Source organism: Neovison vison, chromosome 8 (assembly GCF_020171115.1).
Source record: "Neovison vison isolate M4711 chromosome 8, ASM_NN_V1, whole genome shotgun sequence".
NCBI classification, from domain to species: domain Eukaryota; kingdom Metazoa; phylum Chordata; class Mammalia; order Carnivora; family Mustelidae; genus Neogale; species Neogale vison.
This window is the reverse complement of record NC_058098.1, coordinates 73,691,729-73,704,544: the sequence shown is the minus strand read 5'-3', so window position 1 is coordinate 73,704,544 and position 12,816 is coordinate 73,691,729. Positions and strand designations below refer to the sequence as shown.

Genomic DNA, 12,816 nt, shown 5'->3' with positions numbered 1-12,816 from the left:
CGGAAGTTTCTATTTGAATGGGCCTTTGTGATTCACTAAGAACATATTCAAATATTCCCATCTCATTTAACATGGCAACAAGCACTGGACCAGGTTTTTTTGTTTTGTTTTGTTTTTTGTTTTTTTTTAAGATTTTATTTATTTTTTTGACAGAGAGTGAGAGATCACAAGTAGGCAGAGAGGCAGGCACAGAGAGAGGGGGAAGCAAGCCTCTGCTGAGCAGGGAGCCTGACCCAGGGCTCGATCCCAGGACCCTGAGATCATGACCTGAGCCGGAGGCAGAGGCTTAACCCATTGAGCAACCTAGGTGCCCCAGACCAGGTTTTATCAGCATTTTTTTTTTTAATGAATATAGGAAATCTGAGCTTTGAATGGCTTGTCTAGGGATAAAAACAACTGCCAGTAAACACAGCCCCCGTTCTGAGGCACCCCCTCAGTGCTCCCCTATCCTGATGTACTCCACAGCCCTGCAGGAATCATTGTGTGCACAGTTTTGCTTGACAAGAGCTGTTGATTTATATTGACGGGATCTTTTCCTTTGATTCAAAAGATAAATATGTGGAGAAGTTAGAGAAAGGGAAAAAGAAAATCCAACAGAACTCTTTCTAGAGAAAAAGGCTCTTTCTAAATAAGGGGAAAAGTGTTTCACATCCTGTAATTGTAGAATATATTTACAATCCTGGGACTATATTTGTCCAACACATAAAAATGTGTGATAATGGCTGTCTTCCTTTTTTCAGAGTGGGCCTCTTGTTAACTTCAAAGCGATCCTGTTTGTGTCCACATGGCTAATAGCTTAGCTCAGGGAGGAAAATGAAATTCAAAGGAAATGTTCTTTAACAGGCTAAAGCTCTTTCTCTTTCTTCTCTCTGACTGAAGAGAATGGAGTGCATTTTCCGTATTTTCCTATTTTGTAAGTCCCTCTGTTTTGCACAGGGGGTTCAGGTGGTAATTATCAAGGGAAAAGGGGAGTTTGTAACATTTGGTGTCCTGGTCATGTCAGCCACCAAATCTAAAGCTGGATGGTGTCCCGTTTGTGGAGAGGGAGACCTCAGTTAGCATAAATGAATTTTACTGGAAACTGCGGACACTGTATGGGACACTAACGGGGCTGGAAAAGAAGCTGTTCCTGGTTGGTGGATGTCTGTGACCTGCACAGATTTACATACACTTTGAGGGTATAGCGAAGTCATGCAAGGCAATGGGTTCTAGCTCACTGGACAACCAGGACACTCTCTCCTGAGGTAAATATTTACTTATTGTTCATTTAAAAAATTGAAGTGAGGGTAATAGGAGGTCATGGTATACCTTTCTTTCTGGTGTTTTGGTGGGGGACTTTTACAAATCTAAGTGACCCTCGAGCTGATGTTTATCAAAACATTGTTTCATGATTCCAAGTGTAAGAAAGGCTTTATTTATCTACAAAGCAGAAACTAAAACAATGAGTTGAAAATTGCATTTTATATAATATTTAGATACTAAGCAGTGAATTCTGACTGAGTGCATCTGTATTTAAAAAAAAAAATCACTATTTAAACTTGAAGTGAATTTCCCAGCTGAATAGAGATTCTACACTAATGACAACCCCCTTTACCTCATGAAGTTCCTGTGTGTTTCCAAATTTATCAGGCTATGCCAAAAAGTGAAAGTAAGTTTCTGAAATTGAAATTTAAAAATTAAAAGCCAAAGCTGCGGGCTTATAAATTAAATGTGTGGTCCAATGGTGATTATCACCCCAAAGAAGCCCGCTTGCCACGTGTGCCACCCACATGGGGCTTAAGAAGGGAGCGTGGTCATGTGGCAACACTTCACCAATATTCCATCACCACGAACTTTTGTTGTATGTGGTGAGAGGCATTGGCCAGATGAGGAGTGTTTACTGAGCACTTTCTCTGTGCAAAGAATGGAGAGTACATTTTTTTTTTAAAGATTTTATTTATTTATTTGAGAGAGAGCACACACAAGAGCGGGGAGGGTAAGAGGGAGAAGCAGACTCCCTGCTGAGCAGGGAGCACTGATGCCAGACTCAGTCCAGGACAGGCAACCAACTGAGTCTCTGAGGCATCCCAGAGAGTGCATCTTTGAAGAGGCGGAAAGAGTTCCTGTCCTGAGAAGCTTTCTGTCCCATGGAGCAGACTGACTTGGAGCATTTGCAGGATAGAGAAGAACAGGACACCCTGGAGACACTTCAGTGCATTAAAACGAATCTGGTGGCACCAGGGAGAGTTTTAGGGGAGGTTATGTTTAAGGGATTTCGGAAGGATGAGTAAAACAACCAGGCATTTTCTCCTTTCCATGTGGACACCCACTGGAATTAGGGAGGGCTGACTGATGTAGGAGAGCATCCAGGAACTCTTCACTCTGAACTGAACAGCATTGTTTTCTTAGCGTGCTAGTCACGTAGAGTTCAGACACTCTAAATATGGGAAAAATAAAAGATGACCTATTTTGGCCCATCGTTTTATTTCATGTATATTTGCCTTTAAAGAATTAAAAAAAAGTTATCCTATTTATTCTACAGTCAAAGTCTCCACCACAATCTTTAGTTCTTCTCAAGGTGAGGTCAGCCAACATTGCCCCTTCACAGTTATGTGGTGGGGTTCATGAGATGCAAGTTTCTGGATCCTGCCTCAGACAGACTGAAGCCGTAGACACTTGAGAGTAAGGTGCAGGAAATGGCCGGTGTCGGCCTTTTGGCTAAGATCAAATGTGTGTCTGTATTTTTGAAGACCACTCTCTAATGTAGATGCCATGTGTTTCAGAACCCTGAAAAGATGAGGTGTCCCTGTTGAAGCAAAATTTAAGTCACTCTGGAATGTGATACAAATCCTGGTTATACTTTTATTTTAGAATTTTATTTTTGTTTTGTTTTGTCAGGCCTGGTTCAAAGAGACATGGATAGGTTACTTCAGGGTTTAAGTATTTTTTTTCCCTCATGTTACCATACCGCAAAAAGACACTAGAGGGCAGCATCAGGCCATGAAAACTTGCCTTACAAGCCTGAGGTGGTGGGGAACCTCCACAGGCTCTCCTTGTGCTGAAGCAGAGTTTCTTTGTTTTCAGCCATTTAATAATGTTTGGGGCCTTTATAATAACGTATGCTTTTATCTGCATCTCTGTGTCATTATATAGAGAGGAATTTAGTGTAGAAATTTCCAAGCTAGGAACCATTTATTCCATTCTCCACCTTGACTCCACTGGAGATGGTCAGAAATGGGCAGGAGTCTAATGATCTTTCTCAGGGAGGAGGAATCCCATGCAGGTGACCTTGTTCAAATTATCTTTCGTAACACTGCGGAGTTCTCAGGGGGTTCTGTGTCTCTCCCTGCTGATACAATTTTGCTTTCATCTTTATTTCCCAGCTGTTTGTGTTCTATTCCCTCTGGCTATTATGTACAAGCTGGATCACGCAATGAAAAGAACAGCATAAATTTGCTCTCCACAATGATTTCCTAGCACAGCTGCGCATTCATTGTGGGACTTCTGAGTCCTGCCCCCTTTAGAGAGACAAAGGGCTCGTGTAATTCCTCCTTATGTTCCTTCTCTTGTTCCTGTATTTGGCACATTTATATGTTTGTATATGTATGTGTATGAGAAGGAGCGAATACTTATTGACTTTCTACTAAACACTAAATAGATTTAAATGAGGTTATTTTATTTCATCCAGGGATTTGAATTAAGGTCAGTCTTGCTCATACATTAATCTAGTAAAAGAACAAAGATAGGCAGAAAGGATTGTCTTTAGCCCCTGTTTTCCATGGGCACCCTTCTTTAGGGCATTACTTGAGTTTATCCTTTAGCAAATTGAGGATAATTTACTTGATTGGGGGGAAAAATAGATTTCTGAGTGTGGAGAATACAGTGCCCTCAGGTGGCCACTTAGCAAACTACTTACCAGTGAATAATCCCCAACTAGGTCAGCTCAGGCAGAGTGTGAGCCTTTGTTCTCCCACTCCCTCCTTATCCCTTGCCCTCAAGGGCTTTGAGCAAGCTCTCGCTCTGTCTTCCTACCATGTCTCTTCTCTCCTTTTGACCGTTATCTGCTTTTTAATCTTCTTGATATTCCTCCTTAAATCTTACTTTGAAAGCAGCCACCTGCTCTTGTTTATCCTGTGACTAAGTGCCTGAAAGTTTCCATAATCAGAGACAACCAACCAGGACTGCCCTTTCAAATACTTTCAGCCTCTCAGCAAAGACTGAAGATGAATAGTATTCACGTTCTTTTCATCTTGATAGTATGCCGGTGTCTCTCCCGTTCAGCTACCTACCCTCTGCAATCCTGAATATTATACCTATGCCCCCCTCTCTCTGCCCTTCAATGTTGCCTTTTAACAAATCATTGCTGCTGTTCTTTCGTGATTCAGATTTTATTCCCATGTCCAGATCATGTTTCAGTATGCCTGAGCTGTGTATTTTCAGACTGTGTGCCTTGCCCAGACAATTTGCTGAAAATGAAACTTTCAGAGAAGAGTCCAACTCTGAGTAGAGCCTTTTAAAGCAGAAGATAGCATTGAAACTGGAAGCAGGCATCTGTTGTCCTGTTGCTTAAGCTGTCTTTGTGAGGTTTTTTTTTTTTTTTTAATTTGTGAAGAGCTGAGATTTACTCACATTACTTTAGTTAATGGGAGATTATTTTAAGGATCCATTAGGAAGAGAGACAAGAAATCCTTTCAGCTGATGAACAATGAGGCTACTCAGAGAATAAGAACTTTGTTCTGATTGTCATACTAGGATCTCAAGAGCAGCCCTCCCAGGTCTTCCCTTGGACATGAATATCCACTGCTCCCTAATTTCAAGCTCTACTGCCAATCCCTTCTCAATGGTGTCTTCTCCCACTTAGAGATAATTTCTCTCTGTTCCCTGCCTTCTCCTATGCTTGGCTTCTGCCTTGTGGCTTCAAACTATTGCTTTTGTTCCTGTGCATTACCAGTTTGTCTCTTCATCTCACTTTCAAGTTCCCCCAAAGACGTGGTCTCATACAGTGAGTGGACCTTCCTAGAACACAAGTCCATGGGCTTTTGCCCCACTGTTCTGGGTTAGGCTTACTTCTTCAGGCCAAGTAGCTGTACACACAGAACTAAATTTGCATTGGCATAAAACCCGAACTTGAAAGATGATCTCTGGGAAGGAGGTCATGAGCTGGAAGGCTCTGTGAGCTTCTTAAAAGGGAGTGGGGTGATTAGTTTATTTAGAAGGGCCCTGAGTGTCATGCCAGAGGTGAGGAGGAGGGAAAGAAGGGGTTTCAAGCAAGAGGGTAGAGTTCAATCTACAGTCATTCCTTTGGCTTCACTGCCGAAGATGGGGGCAAACTGGAGAAAAGAGACCACTTTGCAGGCACAGTACAGAATAGAGACCATCAGGCTCTGAGTATGTAAAAGCAAGACTTGACATCTGTTACTGTGTTTCCCACACAAGAATTGAAAGACAATTAGAGATAGGAAATAATTATTTCTCTCCTGGTGTCTCCAGTGGATTCCCAGGCTTTCCAGATATCAGTCTAAGTCTGGTCTCTTTACTGCAAAGCCTTTGTGAGTGTGTTTAAATCTCACTGTCACCCCCACTCCCCATGAGACATCTCCTCCCCATGCCCAATTGTCTTGGACCTCCTCTTTGACCTAGGGTATGAAAGTTCCTCCTTCTGCTTTCCTTGGACCAACTTAGACAGCTGAACAGACTGTAAGTTCTTTATTCCCAGTCAACAATTCTGCTTTCTTTTGAATTCCTCCACTCATTGTATTTGTTTTGGAGTCTCTTCCATATTGGGCATAGGTTTTCTATGTTTAAATTTTTCTACACCTTCTAAACCTATTATTTGAAGTTTACCTTCCCACCATTAGGATCATAGGAGCTTAGAGCTCAAAGTAATCTGAGAGACAGACTGGTCTGAGTTGTTTCTTTTACAGATGAGACCAGTGTGCTCAAGGGAAATGTGCCAGCACCACCATACAGACAATTAGTGTTTCTAGATCTGGTCTTCTAATTCCCAGTTGAACACTTTTTACCATAGGCCAGGGAAGACAAGTTTTATTGCTCATAGCAACTCAGTTGGCTGCAGGTGAAAGCCTGGAGCAACACGGTGAAAAGAAATCTGAGAACATCTGTGGTCTTTTTGGAGAAGACTCTTCATGTGGTCCGCCCTAGGCTCAAGATGGAGACTGGTGGTGTGTTGCCTTTTTATTTCTGGGGCAATTTTAAAGGCCCCAATCCTCCCAATTTTCAGTTACTTTAGGGCAGGTGATACAGGTGCTTAAAGCCCTGATGCTGGTTTCTGCTTACCCTTGACACTGGCTGAGCTCTGACAGCTTCAGGTCTTGGCTTATGTGCTTGGAATAGCAGAGAAGAGGTCTGTTTCAGAGAAATAGCCTTTCCTGGTCCTCCCACAGCAATGTTTGGGGTCCTGGAAACCTGAACCAAGTGCTCAAATGCCTTTTGGACAACGTGCCCATTTACCATATCCCAACAGGACAATGATTAGATAAGATGAGATTTTACAGCTGGTGACATTTATGCTGTGGAGGAGAACGTGCCTACGTGTCCTGAGGTGGGTTCTTAAGGGTCAGCTACCGCTCGTAAGACCTCACCTCATTGTAGCTAAGCCTTCAGTGTTCATCTCTCTTCAGGGAATGCCTGGCATGCAGCTGAGATGTCTTTTTAGAAGATGAGCTTCTTGGTCAAGAGCTCTCGGTGTCAGAGCCATCCGAGAAGCCAAGTTTGGTAACATTTCTCTTACCGAAGAAGTACTTGGGTCTTCAGAGTTTTCAAGGGCAACCTCTTTTTTTTTTTTTTTTTTTTACGTTCTTTCTTTCTTTTTCTAAAAGGAGATTTAGAAAAAGATCTTTGTGGGTACAAAAAGCATAAAACCATTCAGACTAACTTCAGTGAAAAAAGGAGAAGTGACTCAACGTATATCCTTTAAGGAACCCAAGGGTCAGAGAGAAAAAGTTTAAGGCTGGACCTCATGAAAGCTGTATTTGGGAAACCTGTCAGCGACAAGCCAGCATCTTCACTCTCTTGGTCTCCCCTGGGGCTGTGACTTGCATTCTCTTGGTTCCCCCAAAAGCCCTCATTATTCTCCCTCTCGGCACACTGGCTTCCCTGCTATCACAGGCATTGGGAAAGCTACCTGGCTTTTCACCCCTGAGCAATTCAGATACCCACAAGAGGCTCACTTGAGTTTCAGAGTCCTAGTGCCAAATTCTTGGAGAGTAAGGTTGATTGGAACATAACATGGTCTCTGTGACTAGAATGAGGGATGGTAGGAGGCAGGGTCACTGTAAAAAATATGAATTGTTGGATTTGTTGGAAGAAATATTTTAACAGACTACTTGGGAGACTAAGTGGAGCCATCGAGGGCTCTGAAAGGTGATCTATAAGCTCATATGCAAAAATCAAGGCGGTGTGTCTGCGTTGTTCCGGGCAGGGGTTGGGGGTCAGAGCTACAGCCATCAGATGGTAGAAAAACTCAATTTTGCACACCACCAAAATGTTCATATGATTAAATTCATAAATGCTTGCATGGATAAAATTCTCCTGTGGGTGGAGTGAGACTGTTGATCTGGAATCAGAGAGAACACATGAGATACAAAAGGCAGAAACCAAAGTCAGAGGCTTTTTGGATTTTGGGGAAGCACAAGGGAGAGAGAATGCTAGATTTTTATCCTCTGCGAAATTGGAAAGATTTAAACCAGGCTCTTCTAGATCTATAAAGGACAGAGCAGCCATGGCTGACTTGTGGGTAATATTACATTTGTTCCTTATAGATCTCAAAAGTAAATATCACTGTTACTTTCAGCCGTGATTCCATTTAGTTAGGGTTTAGTAATAATGTGGATCCAGCCCTCTTCTACTGTGACCCAGAGATCACAGTAGTTTTCAGTTTCTCCCTTTAATCCTGAACAATTCCTCTTGAGCCATGGTTCAAAATCAGAACAGACTGGAAAGTGAGTTGGGCTTAGGACAAAATACCCCTACCACTGTAGAGATGCTTCAGAGCCATTTCCACCATCCTGACCCTCGTAGCAAAGCACATTTTCATGCTACTGTGCTGCTGAGGCCCTCGTGTTTTTGACACGCTGGAAGTTACCTCCAGTACTACTTTGGAATTGCATTAGGTCAATCAGGCTTTCTTATTAATGCCTCATTAATGTGTTTTTCTCTTTCTGCCCTTAAAAAGGGCCCTTTCTTGACTTCTGCAGTTAATTATTGTGTTTTTTCTTGAGGATAAGAAGCAATATAACATTGTAATTAAGGACTCTTGCTCTGGGGTCGGAAAGGCATAGGTGAAATAGCATCCCTTCTATTTATTTTATGTGTGTCCTTAGGCAAGGCACATCACTGTTCTCTCCATCATCACGTACCCTTTGCAAAGCATCAGCTGAGAGGTTTACAGAGACGATCTCTTCAATTTTCATGACAAAGTGGCCAGGTTGCCATACTAAGCTCCATGTTACAGATGATGAAACTAAGGTGAGGTTTCGGGAGGTTAAATATCTCACCAAAACAGTAATGATAATGATATTAAATATTAAATAGTTATGATAATTATTTTAACCCTTTCTGAGAACTTATCATATCCCGTGCACTGTTACAAATATTTCACACATGAGATCTCATTTCTCAGAACGGTTCCCAAGATCAGCCAAAGTGTTCTTTGAAACTTGAGCATTTATAATAAGAGGGGATTTTGTAAGGTTCACCTGGATATGAAGGCATTGACAATATTTAGGCCACTTTTTCCAGGTTTCTTAGAGGTTGCTTATTAACATTCTTAGGCAGGCAGCACAAGGCTCCCCCTCCTCTCTTGCCCCCCACCCAGTCTGGCTTCATTACACCCACTACTTACATTGCCCACGGTCGGTTCCCCTTGAAGCCCTGAGACTGGAAAAAGACTTCTCCAAGCCCTTTAATGTCGTGTGCTAATGTACTCTATCTACAACACAGCAGACCTTTGGCATTTATAAATTGTACATGCCTGGTTCAATCTATTTTTGATAAGCTTGATGTTCTGAGAAAGAATTATTTGTTCTTTTGCTAGGACACAAGTTTGAACCATGCACAGCAACAGGGTCATATGAAAAACTGAATATTTTCATGAAAGAAACTGTCTCCTGGCCTAGCATTTGTCTTTGTTCTCTGTTCAGGGATGTATAAACCGCCTTCATTAGTGCCATCAGCATCATAATTAGTGACTTATTAAATAATGTCATTTATTGAGTACCTTGTGTCACACACTGTATTAAGGGCTTAAATGTGAAATCATTAAATTAAATAAGCATGATGTTCAAATATAATTAAGCTACAGTATTATTTTTTACCTCAAACTATCACTTCAAAATGTATTTGTACCATATACCGGCTAAGAGGAAATGTTTGGGCTCACTCTTAAGACAATTCTATGATCATTTTACATCATAGAAGTCTTTAAAAAAATTTTTGCAGTCAGGAAGTGTTGGGTTGTCTGTCTCAGACTCAGATTATTTTATCTCTATTGTGCTGGTCCTTCAGCCAGGATTTAAATTTTGATACTCTTTTCCTTTTTTTTTTTTAAATTTTTTATTTTTTATAAACATATAATATATTTTTATCCCCCGGGTTACAGGTATGTGAATCACCAGGTTTACACACTTCACAGCACTCACCATAGCACATACCCTCCCCAATGTCCATAACCCCACCCCCCTTCTCCCAACCTCCCTCCCCCCAGCAACCCTCAGTTTGTTTTGTGAGATTAAGAGTCCCTTTTGGTTTGTCTCCCTCCCAATATTCTTTTTCATAGGTGTGGCTTCTTAATCTTTTTGTTTGTTTGTTGTAAACATTTTATTTATTTAACAAAGAAAGAGAGAGAGACAGCAAGAGAGGGAACATAATCAGGAGGAGTGAGAGAGGAAGAAGCAGGCTTTCCACAGAGCAGGAACCTGATGCCGGGGCTGGATCCCAGGATCCCGGGATCATGACTGGAGCTGAAGGCAGATGCTTAGTGACTGAGTCACCCAGGCACCCTGTGGCTTCTTAATTTTACAACAGTTAGATGAGTGAGATGTTAGTGTTTCCACGGTACAGATGAGAAAACAGAGACTAAAAAAGGCTGAGTGAGTTCCCTAGAAATAGAATTTGAACCCAGGTTTGTGGAAGTATTTAAATACTACTATGTGTATTTGCCAACACATAAAATGGAATTTCTTTTGAATGTTTCTAGTGAAAGATACTGCTTTTTTAACACTTAGGGTGAAATGTTATATAGTAAAGAAAAAATTCCCTCTTCCATATAAAACTTCAAACTTACACATGACTACGTTTTATAGTGCTGAAGATTTCACTTGTGGTAATTATAGGAGAACTAGATATTTCTACTTCGAATTTCCACATGTTCTTCCCACCCATATGCTTGCATAGAACCTATGTATTGGTTCTATCTCCTTAGCCTCTGAAATCTTTCTCAAGCATTATAGCTAATAATTTTTTGAAATATTTTATTTTTATTTACTTGACAGAGAGAGAAAGAACACAAGTAGGCAGAGAGGCAGGGAGAGAGAAAGGGGGAAGCAGGCTCCCTGCTGAGCAAAGAGCCCAATACAGGGCTTGATCCCAGGACCCTGAGATAATGACCTGAGCCGAAGGCAGAGGCTTAACCCATTGAGCCAGCCAGTAGCTAACATAGCCCCATAGCTAACAATTTTACTGTCGAACGTTCTTAACATGTATTCTATAGAAATTTATGTTTATAGGTACTTGAAACCAGGTCCAAGCAAATTAAGTACTTGGTTGGATGATGGGACATTGGCCGATCAGTCTTCAGCCGGTGCCCCAGTAGGCTATTTTCAGTCTGTTCTATTGTTAAGCCCTTCCTTGTGCTAGCCTTTAGGGAAGGTTAACCACACCTTCCTGTTCCCCTTTTTGTCACTGTTGTTAAGTATTTGCATTTCTCCTTAAGAGTAATTTAAATATTGGAAAAACAAATTATTTGGAGATATGCAGTAGGGAATTATAGTATTCCAGTGAGATTTTATAACCTGATTGAAAATATTCCATCTTCCAGGCACAGAAAGAATCCCTTCTTTGGGAAAAAAAAAAAAATGATAGAGAAGTTCAGATACTTAAGAAAAAAAAATAAGAGTTTTATTTGACTCTATAAAGCTCATGTATTTTAGAAGATTTTTTGGCAATGTCCATGAAGTTTTTTTTGTGTACTTTATATCATTTTTGTCCTTCCATGCTGTCCAAAACCCATCGGTGGCTTTACCCTCTTTTATTCTGTGTATCTTACTTGAGAACAGATGTCATTTTTTTGACCTGCATTAAACAGGCCATTATTATGGGGAAGAGGTGTTCTTCTAAACTTACCCCGTATAGCACTAGCTCTTCCCCACCCAAAATAAATGTTCCTTTATTTTGAAATAGGAAAAGAAAATTTCTTTGAGTTAAGGAAAGTTATTTTGAAAAAGAAAGAAAGCCAAACTGCTATTCAGAACCACTCAAAATCTTAGGAAAGAGAAGATCTGCATAGGTCCTCTTAGTGGTCCCTTAGTTATAAGTCTGTGTTAATTTCAGGAGCAGTCGTTTCTAAACTCCTCCACCTGTTCTATTCCTGTCACGGGGATTGTTTTTAGCAAAAATAGGAGGCCACGTAGTGTAGTGGGAGAAGAGGTAGCCCGGGGGTTGGAGTTTTTGGTGTCCTTCTCCTGGTACTGGTTGCATTGTCTTGGACAATTAGCTTACCTTTTCAGAAGGGTGGTTTCCTTACCTGCACACTTGGGGTTAATAATAACTTCCTGCCTATCGGGAAGAGCTGGTGTGAGGAACAAATAGAACAGGAGGTGGCAGAGCACCCAAGCCGAGGCTCTGTGCACGTTTAAGGTGTGACATTAGCTCTGAGATGGAGAACCTCGGCAAGCCACGTGCGGTCCCAGACAGCATCACACGCTGAGTGAGAAAGGAAACCGGAAGTGGTGACAGGACTGTCTGATGCTAAAAGGATGTCTGAGGTAGCTACACCCGCTGTCAGTCGGATGAGGAACGGGAAGAATAATGATACTATCTGAACTGCGCTTTCACCTACAGGCAAGTTTACGAAACCACGAGACAAAGTGAGCTTGGCATGAATTTACATGCCTGAACTCATACCCCATCTGCCATGGTGTCACTGGCGTGGAGTGGGTTTAGAAGAAGATGGATTGCTACACACACCTCCGTAGCAATTCCATTTTATTACTTCCCATTTAGCATGCCCACCAGCTTTCCCTCACAGTCTGTTGGCCAAACACACAAACAGAATCTGTCTTCACGTTGTAAGTTTTGTAATTCTCCTTTTAAAACAAAAATTCTTTTTTTGGTCAAGTTTGTTTTGAAAATATCAGATAGAAACAAAAATTTCAGAACGGCGAAAGCATTATGTGTCCTGTTTATAAACATAATGACAATATTAACTCTTAATACTCACTACAAGGAAAACATTAAAGTCTGGATGTGAACTTGATCAGAACCCCCACCCCCCACCACACACACACAGAGATGCATACACCTGTTATACACAAGTATTAAGTTTGGCCATCAAAGAATGCAGGTGTCCTCCTTAACTGTTGGTAGGAGGCAGTTGAAAAATAGCTGCCATATCTAAAAATCAGATTGAGGAGTCCTAAGAATTCTACCCACTCGTCAGGATTGTAATACCTAATATTTGTGTGGAAGCAAATTGATTTTGTCTTGAGGAGATTACTCCGTTAGTGTGTAGTTGAGCCACCCGTTGCCCTGGGCGTCTGTGTTAGTGTGCATGGACTCCTGCTAATATTTATTACTGTTACTTTCCTCCACTGGCCAAGA

The 12,816-nt window shown here is 41.4% G+C and overlaps 1 protein-coding gene across 22 annotated transcripts in view; it reads left to right on the top strand.

Moving 5' to 3' along the window:
* Positions 1 to 12,816, top strand: part of NRXN1 (neurexin 1) — a 1,167,944-nt gene that overhangs the window by 570,476 nt on the left and 584,652 nt on the right. The gene's annotated exons all lie outside the window — the stretch shown is intronic.